At 42.2% G+C, this 19,136-nt stretch overlaps 1 protein-coding gene and 1 pseudogene across 2 annotated transcripts in view; one reads left to right on the top strand and one right to left on the bottom strand.

Annotated features, from left to right (window-relative positions):
- The window catches only part of LOC147029721 (protein turtle homolog B-like), a 162,338-nt gene that overhangs the window by 34,999 nt on the left and 108,203 nt on the right, over nucleotides 1-19,136 (bottom strand). The gene's annotated exons all lie outside the window — the stretch shown is intronic.
- LOC147029725 (uncharacterized) lies at nucleotides 16,957-18,942 on the top strand (annotated as a pseudogene).

The raw sequence follows: 19,136 nt of genomic DNA, 5'->3' as shown, positions 1-19,136 counted from the left end.
GAAACTTGGTAGACAGGTTGGATGTATGACATGGAAGAATTGATGATTAATGTACTTTCTGGTGAAGATCCGGATGCGGATCCAGATACTATCATGTTTTTTTCAGTGATTCTTCACCATTGAGAGATTGGGCCAAAAACGATATATAGCATGACATCTCCAAAAGTTGTGGACGGATTTGAACGAAACTTGGTGGATGAGTTGGTAGGTGACAAGAATAAGCTGATTAGATTTGGGAGGTCCAGATCCAGATTGGGCCAATCAATGGATTCCTAAACGTAAACTGTTCAGTCTGGCAGAGGTACGCATTCTACCGAATGCAGTTCTAGTTATACAACGTGGCTAGAACGAAAGCGTAGACATATGCACACTCACGTCTGAGCTTCTCTAGCCTTGGTGTGAATTTTGACCCTGCTACAAAATGTCATCCTGGTGTTTCGCATTCAGGGCGATACATATACACCACTGTGTAGGTCGTCCATTGGCCAGATGTTAAGCCAGAGGATCTGTCAACAAGCTCTGGTCATTGGTGGACATTAAAGATCCTACGGTTTATTTTTTGAAGAGTAGGTGAGTTATCACTTGCACGCTGAACCAATTCCAAATTCTTGCAGCTTCAGTCGTGTGGCCTACATTGGAGTGGTGACCCTTCCAGGATTGATTTTCACTTGGAAACGTTTTTTGATTCGTCGAGATACTTGCCATAGCTCCGTGATAGTATGGACACCCAATTATAGTTATTAATTACACAATGGAGTAAAACTCCACCAATGTGTAGTTTCACAGCCACTGCATCAACAATGGAAGAAATGGCCCAAAAGAGTGCAGAACACAGCAGTGATTGCACTATGATACTATCGAAGATTCACAATCAACCTGCCGAGTGCATTTTGGGTGGAAAAGCTAGTTTATGGTTATGATTAGCTGGATGACTGATGAGACAAAATTAATTTGTTTTCATGCCCACTTCAAATAACTCAGGGATATTGCAGCACACAAATCAGGGATTTGGGAACTCGGGGGACATGTGGAAAAAAAAGCAAGATTTTCTGTAGAGTACAGTGGAATAGATAGCAGCTTTCAATACTCTGCAATGCTAACTTGGAGCCAAGGAAATGCTGTTTCTGAAACTGGGAATATCGGTTCACGTTCATCTACCTACAGAATAGAAGAGTGCCTATAGGCATCGCTCGTGGTGATGTGATTATGCATCATCGAGATGGCAAATATATAATGAATGTGGAAATCTGACAGCGACATTGTTTTACTGCAATCATTTCCCCCAGAAAATTTGACCGTGAGAGGTATAAGTGTGCTCAGTGTGACCACTCCTCATTTTCATAAATGCCAAGGTGAGCCGATGAAAATAAGCCAATAATTCACAAGGTTTCGGAAAAGCGATGATAATAGTAAACCTATACACCAAGAAAACCTATAGAAAACCAAGACGCCAAGGTGAACAACGAATAGCCAAGATCTTGTGAAAAAGGCCAAGGAGTGGTCACACTGGGTAGTAGCTGCTGAGGGCAGCAGGGTGCAGGCTTACCTGTCGGAGTACAAGTGCAAGAAAGGTTTAACACACTGAATCAGAAACGATTGTTGCAACGTTGGGTATCATTATCAGAGCCCTGGGGATGTCATGATGAGACTTTTTGTTATTTGCAGACTTTCAATGGATAAGTGGGAACTTTGTTGTTGTCCTGATCTGCCACCCATTTAAGAATGCTTTGGACTTGTCTTGCCACTGATAATGTCATTATTTTTCTCATTGTTCTCTTACTTGTTATCTTTTTCTTCCAACTATAGTTTCTTTCTCGTGAAGCATTAATGGGAGGAGTTGAATTAAATTTTTTGCTTTATAACAAAATGTCATTGGAATATAAATGAACGCAAGCAATTGAAGTACTGAGAACATCTGCACATCCCTGTCCTCGTTTTCCTTTTGTCCCACTTTTTTGTCTGTTGACCTTTTGCTCCATGTTGTTTCTTTATTCCCTGTAAGACAAAGCCCTTGTGTTCATTATATGCCCGACTGCTTTTGCTTTGCTTGTTAAACATTAATGTTTCTTTGCTTGTAGATGTATAACTAGTTATGCAGAACTTTCATGTTTTTCCCCACAACTGCTTGTCGGATTGAGACGAAATTTTCACCATTGCTGTGACCACTCGTGTGGAATGCTTCAATCATAATTATGATGTCATAGGTCACGTGGTGTGGCAGCCACATTGGAAAAAAGGAAAAAACTATAGACCTCTGGATCTCTGAAACCGCACCAAGGAATGAAACAGAAACTTGGCACATAGCAAGTTCTCCTTATGGAGAATAAGTGATTTTTTTTAGGATGTCATAGGTGCCTTCATTATGACATCATAATTGCATTCATAGAACACCACATGCAATCAGTATGAATATTTTTAGATCCTCATGGAGGATCTCTAAGTCTTACTCATGTTGTTGTTCTTCATCTTCTTCTTGTGGACTTTTTTGTTTCACAACCTACAGTTTTCATCGAAACTTCCTGAAACTTGGCATATATATGTAGAAATACCCTGCGCAGACAGTTTTTCGATTTTGAAACCATCCGATTTTGAAAATTCCTCCTAGAAATAATGTTGACGTCATAATATCGCCGCTAATGGAAATCGCCAATACCATTATCTCCGAAACTAGGCAAGCTTTTTGAATTCTGTTTGCGGGAATCGAACAGGGCATTAGCAGAGATGAATTACCGCACATATGATACATCACTGTGATGTCATATCAATTTTTATGACATCTTTCCTATTTTTTAACATTTTTTTTTTCACAACCCAGAGTTTTCATCGGATCTTCGTGAAACTTGCCATGTATATGCAGAAAGCCCACGCGCAGGTAGTAACCATCTCCGATTTTGGAAATTCTTCCGAGAAAAAAAGTTGACGTCATAATTTCTCCGCTAATGGAAATCGCCTATACCATTATCTCCGAAACTAGGCAAGCTGTTTGAATTTTGTTTGTGGGAATCAAGCCGGGCATTAGCACAGATAATTTATCGCAAACATGATACATCACAATGACGTCATATTCGTTTTTATGACGTCATCATTAAGAGGACGAGGATCTTAGCTCATTTGAGCTTGTTGAGGGTCGTCTTGGGATAAAATTGTCCACAGAAAAAAAAAATGACGTCATCGGTCACGTGATTTGGCAGCCATATTGTTTTGTTTTTTTGTTTGTTTCCAACCATCAAAAATCTTCTTTTCTGAGCGGCTGAACAGATTGAAGCAAACCTTTATGTGTCTTACCACCTATCCATGAGGAAGAAAAGGTTCACACATATGATGTCATGGGTTACATGGTTTGGCAGCCGTATTGGATTTACACTCAAACCTATTAAAAAAAATCTTCTCCAGAATGGCTGGACAGATTGAGGGGAAACTTCACAGAAATGTTTCCCAAGCCATTGGTGTTCAATGTTAAGGAATAATTGATGGGTCACATGGTTTGGCCGCCATATTGGATTGAAAAAAACTATTAAGTAATGCTTTCTCTGAAACCACTTAATCGATTGAAGTTAAAATTCACATTTATGATCTAGTAGTGATGGGGAATATACATTTTAAATTCCATCTTGATCGGGCGCACGGTCGGGCAGCCAGAATTTTTTAATTTTTTGATATGGGTCCTTTTTTTTTCCTTTTTTCTTTTTTAATGAGGATCACTTGGCTGTGTCTGGATGGGATTGAGGGTCGAGGAGTAGCAGCTGAAAGGCGAATCCCATCCAGGTTCCTCCTGATGACTTCATCTTTGCTTTTTGATTGTTTGGGTTCCTTCTGATTACTCCAATGCAGGACTGTACCTATTTGGTCTTCCATTTGATTTGAATTGAATTTATTTTAATCCCATTCTGAATTCAATTGAATAATGAAAAATAATTTTTAAAACGTCATGGGTCAGTGTCAGGTGTCTGATCAAAGCAGGGTTGCATCAAAGCGGGACGTCATGGTACCCGGTCATCACTACCAACAGTTATAAAGTGGCAGTTCTAATTAAGTCTCATTAATTATTGTAACACACCAGTACACAAATATTACACAAATTACACCACACAAAGGAAGTCCTGGTGAGGGTCTGCAATCTCTGATTTCTCTTTTACTTGTTGGAAATGCTTTTGTTATCTATATATCTAAAAAGGAAAAGCATGGTAAGGCGGTGAAGCCGTCCGTCAGTCCGTGACGACTATTTGCCTTTTAATCACGTCCTGTCTGAACGTTAATGCCCCAAGGACCCAGAGGACCCAAAAGACTCAAACAACGAAAAAGACCCTGAAGACCTACAAGACCCTGAAGACCCAAAAGCCCCTGAAGACCAGGAATTCCCAAAAGACCCAATAGTCACAAAAGACCCAGAAGTCTCAAAATACCCCAAAGCCCCAAAAAGGCCCTGAAGATCCAAAAACCACTAAGACTCTTGAGACCCCTTAGACCCTTTAGACAGATTAGACAGCTGAGACATCATAATCCTTGACCATTTACATCATTTTGACCATTTGGACCTTCTTATATCACAAATTAAATTTCAAATAAATATAATATCACCAATATTATAAATAAATTTGAAGAAAATAAATGTTTGTATTATGATTGGTGTAAATCATGCCAACACAGCAAATCTATGACATCAATCTCTGCAACGACATGTGGAGAGGCGAGCGATTCAATCCCACAGATTGAAGACCTGGAACCTAATATCATTCCCGATCCACGCAAGTCTAGATATAAAAGTCTCCTTTCTCCTGTCTCACAGGATAATACAAGCATCCCCACCCTACCCCTCTAAAACAAACATGTCTTATTGAAATTATTGTATTCTGCCTTGTCTTAGAACCCCCGGTGTGTACCCCGGTCAGAATAGGTACACCGTATCCCTGCGTGTCGTAAAAGGCGACTAAAAGGGTTGGCGTCAGGAAGGGCATCCGGCCATAAAAACATCGCCTCAAAAGGAAACCATGATGAGTACAACTGATGGGCAGGGTACAGCCCGAAGTACCCCGTGGGGGTCCTCACCCCCTCTCGTTAAAACTCAAGGTGGGGAACCCGATCGATCGAAGCAAGGGAGGAAATTTTTCCATTTATGATGACCAATCGTCTGATGCCCCACGTGGAGATCGGTTTCTGAGGTTTGGTACATGGAATGTAGGGACAATGACAGGGAGATCTGGAGAAGTGGTTGAAACATTGGTCAGAAGAAGAGTGGACATATGTTGTGTGCAGGAGACACGGTGGAAGGGAAGTGGTGTGAGAATGGTGAAGGGAAGGCAGGGGCAGAAGTACAAGTTTATGTGGCAAGGGTGCCCGGAAGGCGTGCATGGTGTTGGTGTAATGTTTTCTGAGTTTGTAGACAGTGTAGTGAGTGTGACTAGAGTGAGTGAAAGGTTGATGATGGTGAGAATCGTGATCGGAAATCTCTTGGTGAACGTCATCTCGGGATATTCCCCGCAGGTCGGTCGAAGCGATGAAGAGAAGAACATGTTCTGGTGTGCGATGGAGAAGTTGATGGAAAATGTGAAAGATGAGGAAGTTGTTGTGGTTGGAGGAGACTTGAATGGACATGTGGGAAGGAGTCCAGACGGTTTTGAGGGAGTCCATGGGGGTTATGGATATGGTGTGAGAAATGGAGAAGGTGAAAGGATCTTGGAGTTTGCTGATGGAGCTGATTTGTTGCTCTGTAATACTCAATTCCAGAAAGCGGATAATAAGCTTATTACATACACGTCAGGTGGGTTGACGACAACCATTGACTACCTGATGGTGCGTCAGCGGGATAGGGGAAACCTCCGGGACACAAAGGTGATCCCAGGGGAGGAGACTGTTTCGCAGCACCACCTGGTTGTCTGCGATATAAGGGTGAAAGGTGCGCGGAGAATTCGGCAGGTGAAGTACCAACCGAGGATGAAGGTGTGGAGGTTGAAAGAGGCGACAGTGAAGGAAGCATTAAGAGAGAGGCTGAGTATGGTTGAAGATGATGTGGTTGAGCTTGAAAGTGGTTGGATGTCAATGAAAGCTAGTCTATTGGGAGCCGTTGGTGAGGTATGTGGATGGACAAAAGGACCACCAAGGCACTCGGACACATGGTGGTGGGATGATGAAGTTGGAAAGACGATTGAAGAGAAGAGGAAGAAGTTCAAGGAATGGCAAAAGGCAAAGGATACGGTGGAAGAAGAGGCTGCACATGAAAGTTATAAGGAAGCCAAGAAGGCTGCAAAGAAAGAGGTTGCAAAGGCGCAGGAGGCCCATAGGAAAATGTTTGGAGAACGCTTGGATTCGGAGGAGGGTAAGAGAGCGGTATTCAGGATCGCAAAGCAGATAGCGAGAGAGAGATTTGATGTGACGGGGGTGAGTTGCTTGAAGGATGAAGTGGGACAAATTGTTGTGGATTCAGATGGAATTAAAGGAAGATGGAAGAGATATATGGAAAGGCTGTTGAATGTAGAAAATGAATGGGATAGAAACATCGAGAGTAATCCGGTTTTAGGACCAGCAGAGAAGATAACTGAGAAGGAAGTTGAGGAAGCTATAAGAGCAATGAAGAGTAGAAAAGCAGGAGGGCCGACGGGAGTTGTGGGAGACATGTTGAAGGCAGCGGGAAGTTGGGGTGTGAAGAGAATGACAGAGATCTGTAATCTGGTGGTGAAAGAAGGCCGCATTCCAGTGGATTGGGAACGAGTACCCTCATCCCTCTGTACAAGGGGAAAGGTGACCCTCTGGACTGTGGCTCCTCCAGAGCAATAAAGTTATTGGAGCATGGAATGAAGGTATTGGAAAGGGTGTTGGAGAAGAGGATAAGGAAGAAGGTAAAGATTGACGAAATGCAGTTTGGATTTATGCCAGGAAGAGGAACGACAGATGTAATTTTTATTGTAAGGCAGTTGCAGGAGAAGTACATGGAGAAGAGGAAGAAGTTGTTTTTGGGTTTGTTGATCTGGAGAAAGCATTTGATAGGGTCCCACATGAAGTAATGACATGAGCATTGAGGAAGTTAGGAGTGGAGGAATGGTTGATCAGAGTAGTGATGGCCATGTACGAGAGAGCACGCACAGCTGTAAGGACGAAGGATGGGAACAGTGGTGAGTTTGAGGTGAGGGTAGGAGTGCACCAGGGGTCGGTACTAAGTCCACTTCTATTTGTAGTTGTGATGGAGGTGCTGGCTCAGAGGGTAAAGGAGGGTTTACCGTGGGAGCTGCTGTATGCAGATGATCTGGTGTTGATTGCAGAGAGTATGGATGGACTGAAGGAGAAGATGAACAAGTGGAAGGAATGTATGGAGGCAAAAGGTTTGAAGGTGAATATCGGAAAGACGAAGGTGATGGCAAGTGGTAAAGCATGTGGTGAGGTGGAAAGGACTGGGAAGTGGCCGTGTGCTGTGTGCAGGAAGGGTGTCGGAGTGAACTCCATTCAGTGTACAATGTGAGCTGAATGGGTTCATCGAAAATGTAGTGGGGTGAGAGGGTCATTAACCAGTGTGGCAGCTACATTCAAGTGTAAGGTGTGCATCAAGGGAGCAGCAGATGAAGGAATTGTTGAGTTGGATCTTGGAGATGGTGCGAAGCTGGAAGGGGTGAAAACATTTTGCTATCTTGGAGAGATGCTGAATGGAGAAGGTGGATCAGACTTCGACGGTTGCTAGAGTGAGATGTGCATGGAAGAAGTTTCGGGAACTGAGTGGTGTGCTGACAAAGAGGGGAGTGTCGTTGAAGCTGAAGGGAAAGGTGTATGCTTCATGTGTGAGGAGTACGATGATTTATGGGAGTGAGACATGGGTACTGAACATGGAGCAGCAACAAAGGCTGGAAAGGGTGGAAATGCGAATGGTTCGGTGGATGTGTGGAGTATCGTTGAGAGAGAGGAAGACAAATGATGACTTGCGGAAGATGATGGAAATACAGTCTGTGATGGAGGTTGTGAAGAGAAACAGGTTGAGATGTTCGGGTCATGTGTTGAGGAAGGATGAAAGTGACTGGGTGAGAGGAGTGTTGGAAATGAGTGTAGTCGGAAGTAGAGGACGGGGAAGACCGAGAAAAACTTGGCTAAATGTGGTGGAAGAGGAAATGTGGGCAAGGGGATTAAGAAGGGGAGATGCAGAAAACAGGGTAAAGTGGAGAAGATCGTCATGGGGCCCGCAAGGCTAACCCCCGCTTTAGCGGGGAAAATGGCCTTTAAATGCTTGTGTGTGTGTGTGTGTGTGTGTGTGTGTGTGTGTGTGCGTATGTGTGTGTGTGGGTGTGTGTGTGTGTGTGTGTGTGTGTGTGTGTGTGTGTGTGTGTGTGTGTGTGTGTGCGCCTTGTCTTAGAAATTAAAAAAAATGAAAATGGTGAAAATTATGAAAAAATAATTTAAGTTATTGTCTGTGAGCATCTGCTACATATTTGCTCTGCCTGGTAATCAACACATGCACATTTTACATTTCGAAGACAATCATTTCAATAAGATATCATACTTTTGCAATGGTAAACGCATTAGACAGGTGGCTGCAAGATCATGAATCTATGTCGATGACTCTATGAACTTGTTCGGTTAACTTTGTAAGGTATTTAAACAAATTTATTTAGCAAAACGACATCACAAAATGTCTTCATAGATTGTGGATGGTCACAATTTATGAAAGCCTTTAAAAGGGGTCTGCATTTCATTCATGTTGTCACAAGCATATGGCATTCCATGCCAGCCTGAACTACAATAACATGGATAACTAGAATGGTACTCGGTAGAGTGCATACCACTGCCAGGCTGAACAGTTCACGTTTTGTATCCCACCGATAGGCCAGATCTGCATCTGGACCTTAACCAACATCTAATCAGTTTGTTCTTGTCACCTCCCAATTCATCCACCACGTTTTGTCAGAATCCGTCAAAAACGTTTTGAGATAACATGCTGTATGTATATTGCTTTTGGCTCTCTCTCCCAATTATGAAGAAACACTTTAAAAATATATACAAATTTTCGAATCCAGATCTGGATCTTCACCAAAATCGAATCAATTCATCCTCGTCATACACCCAACATCCCCACCAAGTTTTGACCGAATTCATCAACAGGGTGTTCCAAAAGACATGGACAACTTTTGGTTATTAATATATTTAGTACCACAAATGATACAACGATACCCTTTGTTTTATATAATACAGAAACTCAAAGTTTTTTTTATTTTCACGTCTGGTGGTTTAATGCAAAAGAAAATGGCGACTCCAAAGGAGAAAACTCTTTACATCAAATGGTTCAGAGACGAGATCCAACACACAAGTTCAGTGTAATTTCCGTACAAAATATGGAAGGAATCTGCCATCGTTGACTAGTATTAGAGAGTGGTGCAAAAGGTTTAAGGAGACTGGAAGTTGTCAGAAACAGAAAAGTACTGGTTAACCAAGCACAAGTGCAGCAGACGTTGTTCAAGTGGGTGAATCAACAAAGTCCAAGAAAATCAATCCGACACGCATCTAGAGAACTGGGACTACCAACCACCACTGTACACAGGATTTTACATAAAAGACTGAAGCTTTATGTCTATAAGGTGCAGACTCTGCAGGAACTCAAACCAAATGACGGACCCAAACGCAAGGTGTTTGCCTTGGAAATGCTCAATCGCATAGAGGATGACGAAGATTACCTGAGAAAGGTCATGTTCACAGACGAAGCTTGCTTTCATGTATCGGGGAAGGTGAACAGGCACAATATGAGGATCTAGGGCTCTGATAACCCCCATGTGGTCATTGAACACATACACAATAGTCCAAAGGTGAATGCGTGATGTGGCCTCCAAACCACTTTATTGGTCCGCTTTTCTTTGCGGAGGACACAGTGACCTCAACAGTTTACATGAACATTTTGGAAGGATTCACCTTCCCACAGATTGAAGACCTGCAACCCAATATCATTTTTCAATGAAATGGCGCTCCCCTCATTGTGGCTTAGTCGTTCGAGCCGTCCTGAAAGAAAAAATTCCCAGGTACCCGGATTGGTTGAGACCGACTAACTGCCTGGTCCCCACGATCACCAAACATAACCCCACTTGAATTTTTTTCAGTGACTGTTTGTCAAACATGTCGTTTACAACACCAAGGTGGGAAACCTGCAGGATCTTCGTTCTCGGAACACAGCTGCATGCAAACTGGTGGATGCAAACATGCCGAGCCGAACATGGCAAGAACTCGTGTACCGCATTGATGTCCTGCTCGCAACAAACGGAGCTCACATTGAAGTGTGTTGATGGTATGCACAAAACTTTATGAGTTTCTGTATCATATAAACCAAAGGATATCATTGTATGATTTGCGGTTCAAAATATATTAACAACCAAAATTGTCTGGGTCTTTTTGTAACACACTGTAAAACATTTTGAGACATCGTGCTACATATATGTCGTTTTTAGTCTCATCACTCAATAGTGAAGAATCACTTTTAACATTCTCATATCTGGATCAAGATCCACCACTCCACTAACAGCTATTCACCCAACAATGGATGGAGGCCCTTAATGTCAGACATGAGATCAGGGACATCTCTCTGGATATATCTCATGCTTTTGATGCAGTCTCGCATCCCGCAATGCTCTTCAAGCTCTCTGCCTGTGGCATCCAAGGCCAACCTCACTCTTGGATTACTGACTTCCTCCACTCTCAGAGCCAATGCGTGGCTCTCAACGGAATCCTTTCATCTCCTCTCCCTGTCAAGTCTGGAGTGACCCAAGGCAGTGTTCTGGGCCCATTCCTATTTCTGATCTTCATCAATGATCTCTCTGGAAAATCCTCTTTATCTATTTTCTGATGACTCCATCCTCTTTCGTGACATCCCTCACCCTTCAGAAGGGCAAGCTAAATGTGATATCTTCCCTCTTTTCAGACCTTGAAAAAAAAATCACAAGCTGATCAAACACTTGGAATATGTCTTTCAATCCTGACAAATCTCATACTCGCTATCTCTCTCTAAAAGGACCGTCTGCCAAACACTCCTATCTACTTTCTTAAGAATTCTCTCGAGAAAGTTGTCATTCAAACTCGAAGGTATCACTATCAGCCATGATTTTTTTTGGGCAAAACACATTTCAAAGTTGGCCTCCAAAGCCAGCAGCTGGCTGGGCATTCTCCGTCATACGAAGTCCTTCCTTGGCACACCTGAACTCCTATCAACCTACAAGGTCTTCATCCACAGCTTGATAGAGTACTGCTCTCCATTCGGGGTTGGCTCCCCTGTCTCACATCTTGCTCAGCTTGGATTATGGAAACCAAGGCCCTTTAGATGGAGAGCTACGCAGAGATTGTTGAAACATTTGGGCACAAAAGGTTTGAGTACTGTAGTACATGGATGCCAAACTCAAGAACGGTCATTCCAGAAAGAAAGGCCTGGTTAAATGGTGCCATTTTAGATTTTCATTCCACTTTTGAGCACAAACATTGAACCTGTATTCCTAAACACAGCAAGGCTCTCTGATTCTGCAAAAGTAACTCAAGAACACATGGAGGTCGGATAAAGGTACTTAAGAACACAATTAATCGGGCTTTATTAACATTTTAATTAGACTTCTGAGCACAAACATCATGATAGTTGCAAATTACAGCCGATGTCAATGGAAAACAAAATATACAACTTAAAAATAGAAAAGTATCGGACAAAGTCATTCAAGAATGACTTAAAGGTAAGATAAGACACGTGATTGTTAAGTCAAAACATGTTAGGATCGATTAAATATGAATGTAGATCATTTGGAGGAAATAGGTCTCAATTAGGACCCATAGGTAATTCATATGCACGACCAAAATCACAATCGCAAATGGGCTAAGATGGTTTCTCAAACTTCAATAAAACAATGGGAAACAGCAGGTACATGTTTTGGTTTCCTAACCCCTAACCTAGTAGTTTGACAACACGGATATCAGAGTTAATCATCATGACTGATGGACGCGTCATTAAGGGCAATTTCATGCTGCATGCGCTACCACCGAATTTGGCGAGGACACATGGGGGTCTGGCAAGATCCATTCTCATGCAGGCATGCAGTTTCCCACAGTCGAGTTCATATCGACATCATGTTCGATACGTTATCGAGTCCCGTCCATCAAAGATACCAATACAAGCGAAAAACACGGGGGTCCCAAGACATCCAATACAACATAACAGCACCAGAGCAAGCCAGATCCAGAAAGCTCTCCGACGCCCTCAAGTCCCTGTCGTTTAAACGTCAATTGCCACCATTTTTGTTCTGAGAATGGGAAAAACCAGAGTACACTGGCATGACTGACAATCAAATCATACATGTGGGGTTTGAGGACAGATGTGACCATTTTCACATCAACTAGAGTGAGGTTATAAAGGAACCAATCATGGCTCTGGCTTCAAAAGACCATGAGGGCGATACCAGAATCTGTCTTCATGGAAGAGCAATTTCTTAACACTGGCACTCAGGGGAATATATTTGTCAGGGAATCTGACACTGACGTCACAGTTATTTTGATGCATCATTGCCACAAATATATCACAATGGTACGGACGGACGTTGGAACCGGAAGGTCAAGGAGATACATTAATATCTCACAGATAGCCAATACCATCGGGCCTGAGATGTGCTCTGCCCTCCCAGGGTTTCACTCGTTCACTGGCTGCGATGATAAATCCACTTTTGTGAGATCATACCACTGTCTCTTACAGAAGACCAATCTCTATCAAAGAGCATTTGCTGGCTTGGTACGTGAATTTGACGTCAGCAATTCAACCATCTCTGCACTGGAAGAATTCACCAGCTCAACGTATGGCCTTCCAACAACAGACAAACTCTGCAAGGTTCCTTGCATTTGAGAAGGCATTCAGGTAATCAGTTGCATCGAAGAACCCCTTCCATAAGCCCAAAGGGATAGATGCTAGCTGCCTTCTCCCATGGAAGGCTAAGTTCAGTGTGCATCTCAAACGGGCAGCATTTGTTGTGATAATGTGGTCAGGTGCAGACCAGCATTACATACAACAACATTGCCATGAGATTAATGTAATATAATCTGGTTTGGGGATGCACAGCTGCCCGAATCTCTTCAACCGGATGATAGTGTTGATAGAGACAAGGAACACGTAGTTTCATCAAATGAAGAAGGTGATGATTAAATCTGATATCCGTGTTGTCAAACTAGGCTTTGAGGGTGAGAAAACCACAACATGTTCCTGCTAAGTTTCCCATTTTTGATGGAAGTTCGAGAAACAATCCAAGTCCACATGCGATTGTGATTATGCTTGAAGATATGAATTGCCTTCAGATCTTTATTTAGACCTATATTCATATTTATCGATCTTTGCATGTTTTGACTTCATAAGCACACATCTTATGTTACCTTAAAGTCATTCTTAAGTGACTTTGTCCGACATGTTTCCATTCTAAAGTTACATATTTTGTTTTCTCTCGACTTGGCTGTAATTTGCGACCCTGATGATGTTTGTGCTCGGAAGTCTAATTAAAACATCAATTAAGCCCAATTAAATGTGTTCTTAAGGACCTGAAAAGTTGCATTTTCAGAATCAGAGAACCTTTCTGAGTTTAGTAATACAGGTTCGAAGTTTGTGCTCAAAAGTCGAATTAAAATCTTAAATGACGCCATTTGACCAGGTGCCACAAACCAGTGTTCAACTTGGTGGAACTTAAGAACGACCTGTTGAGTCGGGCACTCATATACTGCAGTACCAGACACTCGAACCTTTTGTGCTCAAATGTCTAAACAAACTCTGCCTCGCTTCCAGTCTATTTAACATAATTGGAATCTCCCGCGATGAATCTGAGTCTATGGTTTATCACTTCACCATCACAGACAGGTCAATGGTCTCTGTCTTCTATCACTTCCTTTCTGGTCTTGCACCTTGTGATCTGTCTGTGCTTTGTCCCAAACCCTCCCCTCCCCAACCAAAGTTTCTGCAGGGTTTGTTTCCATCAAACCCTCTACCTAAATCCAGGATCACTGCTCACCTCCACTCATTTGTTCCTCTTTTTTTCCGGCCTGTGGAATCAACTTTCCACATCCTCTTCAATCTCATTCTTCCCTCAAGGTCTTCGAGACAGCTCATGTTCACCACCATCTCAGATTGTCCCCAATCCAAAACCTTTTCTATCCTCGTTAACCCCACCCAAATCCCTTCTCCTTCCAATTTTCCCGTTTTCCCTCCTTGGAGTTTCCGACTACATCCATCTAGTCCACCCTATGCATCCTCTTTGTCCATCTTGTCCACCCCATGCATGCGTGTTTTGCATCCTGTTTTTGTCTGTTACATCCTGAACCCTCTTCCACAAGTCTCGACTCGACTGTATACAATGAAAACATACAACAGGTATAAGCTTCCCCATATCCTAAAAGGGAGAGGCTTAAATATTTCATTTCAGCACAATTGTTGATGCACAAATGCAATGGGTTAATGTTTCTTTGATAAAGTGATAATGAGGGAGAAATTTTTTTTTAACCCAGCAATAACAGATAAAGAACACCACACAAAGCATCACTTTGTAATGTAAACGTCACCCAGCCCCTTGGAACTTTCTTCCCTCTCGTACAAGCATCACAAAATAAACAAGTCACTGTTAATTATTTGAAAACGAATATCACATAGCACATGGGAAGTAGTGAAAATGAAGACAAAATTGAATCTTCATCCTCTATCCATCTGTTTCAATATTTGTGGCCACACACTCACAAATTGCAAAAAGATGGCACAGTCGGAATAGTAATCATCCTATAAATAATGAGAAGTGTGTTTGTTTGTTTGTGCTTTGTTTGGTTGTGCAACTTCAATGCATTCCTAAACCGCTGGACGGAATGAGTTCAAAACTGGTGGTTGGACTCGGGATATGCCCAGGATGGTTTTAGGCACTAAAATTTTTCATAGCCCCTGGGGATCAGGGAGGGGGGGGCATAAACTCTCAGTGTAAATATCTACAGTATAGTGCCACTCTCGGTGTATGCGGTACTTAAAGTCAAAATAAAATTCACCAATTCTCTGCATTAAAACCACAGACATTACAGAATTGAGGAAATGATCATACAGTACTAAATATCATAGTTTGAGTGTTTGTTTTACTTCTATACATTCCTGAACCACTGGATAGATGAGTTGGTGGTTGTACTCACAGTATTGGTTTTAGGTATTAAGCCCCCCACGCCTCACTTAATAAAATTTAGTGCCTAAACACCCCCCCCCCCAAAAAAAAACCCCATAAGCCCCTGGGGTTCAGGATGAGGGGAGTACCCAAATTCTCTCTTTGTAAATGTGTATCTTATTGTGCTACCTAATGGAAGCCGGTATCACAAGTCATAAATCACAACGGGGGAGGGGGGAGTAACTTAGCCAAGAGAATGGATTATTTACTGGTTTAAATACCAAAGGATTGTTGGTGGTAAATTAACTACAAATTTTAAGTGATGACGTAAGCAAACAATCACAGTGAATATATATATGTATGTATATATATATATATATATATATATATATATATATATATATATATATATATATATATGAAACTCCGCTAAACAATAACGAATGCCAATATATTGGAATGTTAAAACTTCATCTCACAAAAAACTAGTCTAATAATATTTTTTATAAAGCATTGCAGTGAAGTCTGGCCAAATAATTTTAAAGCAATATATGTATTTGTATATTGTAATCAGTAAAAAATAGTGTGGGAGATAAAAACATTAGAAAGGAAATAACTTGCACCAAAAACTTTAACATTTTCACGCTCACGCTCACGCCGGGGGTATCGCTATAGCTCTCTGTTCTTCGAACAGGCGAGCTAAAAAACGACTTGATATGATTTGTATTCAATTTCTTTTTTTTAATGCATCATGGAGCTGCTGGTTTACATCAATGATGGGAGCACAGTTATGCCACTGATGCAGTACCCCCTGTAAGTTTGGGCAGGAATTTGTAATTTATTCAGGGTGCGGTAACAACTCGCCTACTCTTCGTCAAAAGACGCTGTGGGTTCTTTAACATCCACCAACTAATGCGAGGCACACGGCACACCCAGTTTATGTTTACTCGGCTTGGGAACTGCCTGTCTGCAAGAGCCATTCCGAGTTTATAATTGGGTCGGAAAGGAAACGTAGATTAGTGAGAGCTCAACGGTCAATGAGCTCCCTCTGCACCATCCTATCAGATAAAACTGCAGTTAATCAAATCAGCATCGTATATTTACCTCCACCACCAAAGGTGGATGGAGGTTATGTTTTCACCCGTCTGTCTGTCTGTCTGTCTGTTTGTCTTTGAACAGGATATTTCAAAAAGTTGTGGACGGATTCGGACGAAATTTGGTGGAGAGGTTGGATGCGTGACAAGGACGAAAAGATTGGATTTTGGTGAAGATTAGGATGCGCATCCGGATACTAGAATTTTAAAAGTGATTATTCACCACTTAGAGATAGGACCAAAAATGATAGATAGCGCAATATCTCAAAAAGTTGTGGATGAGTTATGACAAAGCTATAGTCAGGTAGCTTAGCAAATGGATGTGGACGTTCTGGACAAAAGCACTAAATTTTTCCCACATGCGACCTATAGCTTTAGCTTTCCATTTTTGGTAGGAACCACTTCCTCTGAATACATTATGGCAGCCATCTTGGAATTTCAAGATGGCCGCCATGTAAAATCTTATATCTATCAATATCTCAGCTTCTAAGTCACTTCGGATCATAATCTTGGTCTCTAAAAACATACATTTTCAGGGTCAAGGAATACAGCTATACCATTTAGGATAGTGTCAGATTGGTTATTTGGTCAAAAATAAAACAAGGCTTGGTTATTTTCAGGGAATTTTTTTCAGGCGGAACAGGTCCATCAACATAGAGGAAAGAAAAAGAAGTAAAACAGATGGAGAAGTTAAGTGACATGTTTTATCGGATGATTATTTCAAAAGAAATTAATAATTTCATTTATTTTACAGGGTGGCTTGCATGATGGATTGGAACATGTGCTTGATCTGTCAAGAAAAGACTACGGACCTTCTGAAATGCCCACTCAATACACAAAGTGGGGACAAGTCAGAACCATACAACTCCTTCCTGAATAACGTTAATTCTTTCAGAGCCCTGGGCACATTGCCAGTGGTGTATAATTTTGGAGAAGACATGGCTGTAGGTGAATTGGTCAAAAACTGGGGTGCATGGCACAAATCTTGCTTTGTCAAGTTCAGCAAAGAGAATATGGAAAGAGCTCCTAAAGAGTGTGACAAGAATGCTGCTGCAGAGAGCAGCACTTCTTGGGTTAAATGGCCTCGGTGCCAGTCGATTGACAAAATGGTCTGTCTGTTTTGTCATCAGAGAGGATGGACACCTACATGAATTTGGAACACTTGGAGCTGATGAGACCAGAAGACAGATGGCTACTGAGCTGTAGGAAACAGAGTTAATGGCTCGAATAGAAGGTGGCAATCTCATAGCATTTGAGGCTAAACATCATCTGTAGTGCTTAACAGAACTCCGGAATTGCTCCAGATCACTGATGCGGCAAAATGAGCAGGAATCGCGAGGCTCTTCTGAGGAAAAGAAAATAAAGGGAAGAGCACTTGTGGAGCTCTTTACTCTTGTACAAAACTGTGTGTAAGATGGGACCTTCCACTTCAAATTTTTGATCTTGCATCAGCTGTATGAAAACCGGGTATGATACCTTGGTGTTGCTAAGAAGACTAACAGAACCCAATTCAAGGAGAAAGTTCTTGCATACTTCCCATAAGCACAAGGGCAAAGTGATGGCAAAAATAAGATTCTGGTATTTGCACATTGTATGCAGCAAATGCTAAAGCAAGCCATGGCATGAAGGTGATGATTATGAAGGTGATGCACTACTGCTGGCTAAGGCTGCCAAGATAGTGCACAAAGATATTGTCAGCTACAAAGGTTTCCACTTTGATAGCAAATTTCCTTCTCGTTGTCAACAAGGATCAGTGCCATCTACTCTCAAGACCCTTGTGTCAATGTTGTTGAATGGTGCTGACCTGAAAGACCAACATTCCAGACTCGCAGGCAAACCTCACAGTCTCTCAGACCATTCTCTTAAAATCAAGAAACATGCGTCGACTTCTGCTAAGTGTCGGCATTCCCTGGATAGGGAACCACCATTGCCGCTATTCATCGGAATGAAGATTCACACAAAGACCAGGTTGCAAAAGATTATCACACAGCTATATGACTTCTTACGTGACCCAGCTAACAAACAAGAACTGTTTGCATTCCTTTCCAATAAGATTGCCACTGTAGATTGCCCCAAAGAGAAGGAAATCATCATCACATATGGTGCCACAGCTATTCTTCGAGAAACCAATCAATCCATGGCACCATGTGATCATGAGGAAGCAGACACCAGGCTGCTGATCCACTTAAAGGATGCTCTTCAGAATGGCTGCACCAACTGGCTGGTGCACACTGTTGACATGGATGTAGCGTTGATTCTCATTGGCAAATTCCATCACCTGATCACCCCGTGCCAAGATGTGAGCATTTGGGTTGCCTTTGGTACGGGCAAGAACCTTACAGATCACCACATCAATGATATCTACGAAGAACTGGGTAGGGAGAAATCCCTGGCACTCCCTATCTTTCACAGTTTCATGGGATGCGATACTACATCTGCAATTTTTGGAAGAGGGAAGAAGTCAGCATGGGGGGCTTGGAACTGCTATCACGATGTGATATGTGCATTTTACCTACATGACACTTCATTCTTACACAGAAGTAGAGGTTGGTGCTCACCATTTCCAGCTGCTGAAATGCTTCATTGTTATCCTGTGTGATAAGACCAGTGACCTGCAACATGTGGATGGAGCTAGAAAGGAGCTGTTTTGCCAGAAGTGGAAGACAATGGAGAGACTTCCCCCAAACACAAGATGCACGATTGAAGCACACAAAACGAGTTGCATATCAGGCAGGAATATGGTGCACCAGTGAGCAGATTGAACAACATGCACCTTCTCCAGAAGGTTGGGGCTGGACTCTCGATGAGGATAGCAATTAATGGGTTCCTGTGTGGAACATGTTACCTGTGGTCTCCAAGGCCTGCAGTGAATGAGTCAAATGTAGCTGCAGGATTCAAAGTGGATGTGGTGTGAGGTGTGCATGCAGAAAGGCACGTTGGAAGTGCA

The sequence above is a fragment of the Eptatretus burgeri genome, chromosome 3, assembly GCF_056783735.1.
Source record: "Eptatretus burgeri isolate ZD-2024b chromosome 3, Ebu_testis_v1, whole genome shotgun sequence".
Lineage (NCBI taxonomy): Eukaryota > Metazoa > Chordata > Myxini > Myxiniformes > Myxinidae > Eptatretus > Eptatretus burgeri.
Note: the sequence above shows the minus strand (reverse complement) of the source record. Positions and strands in the feature narration are given on the sequence as shown.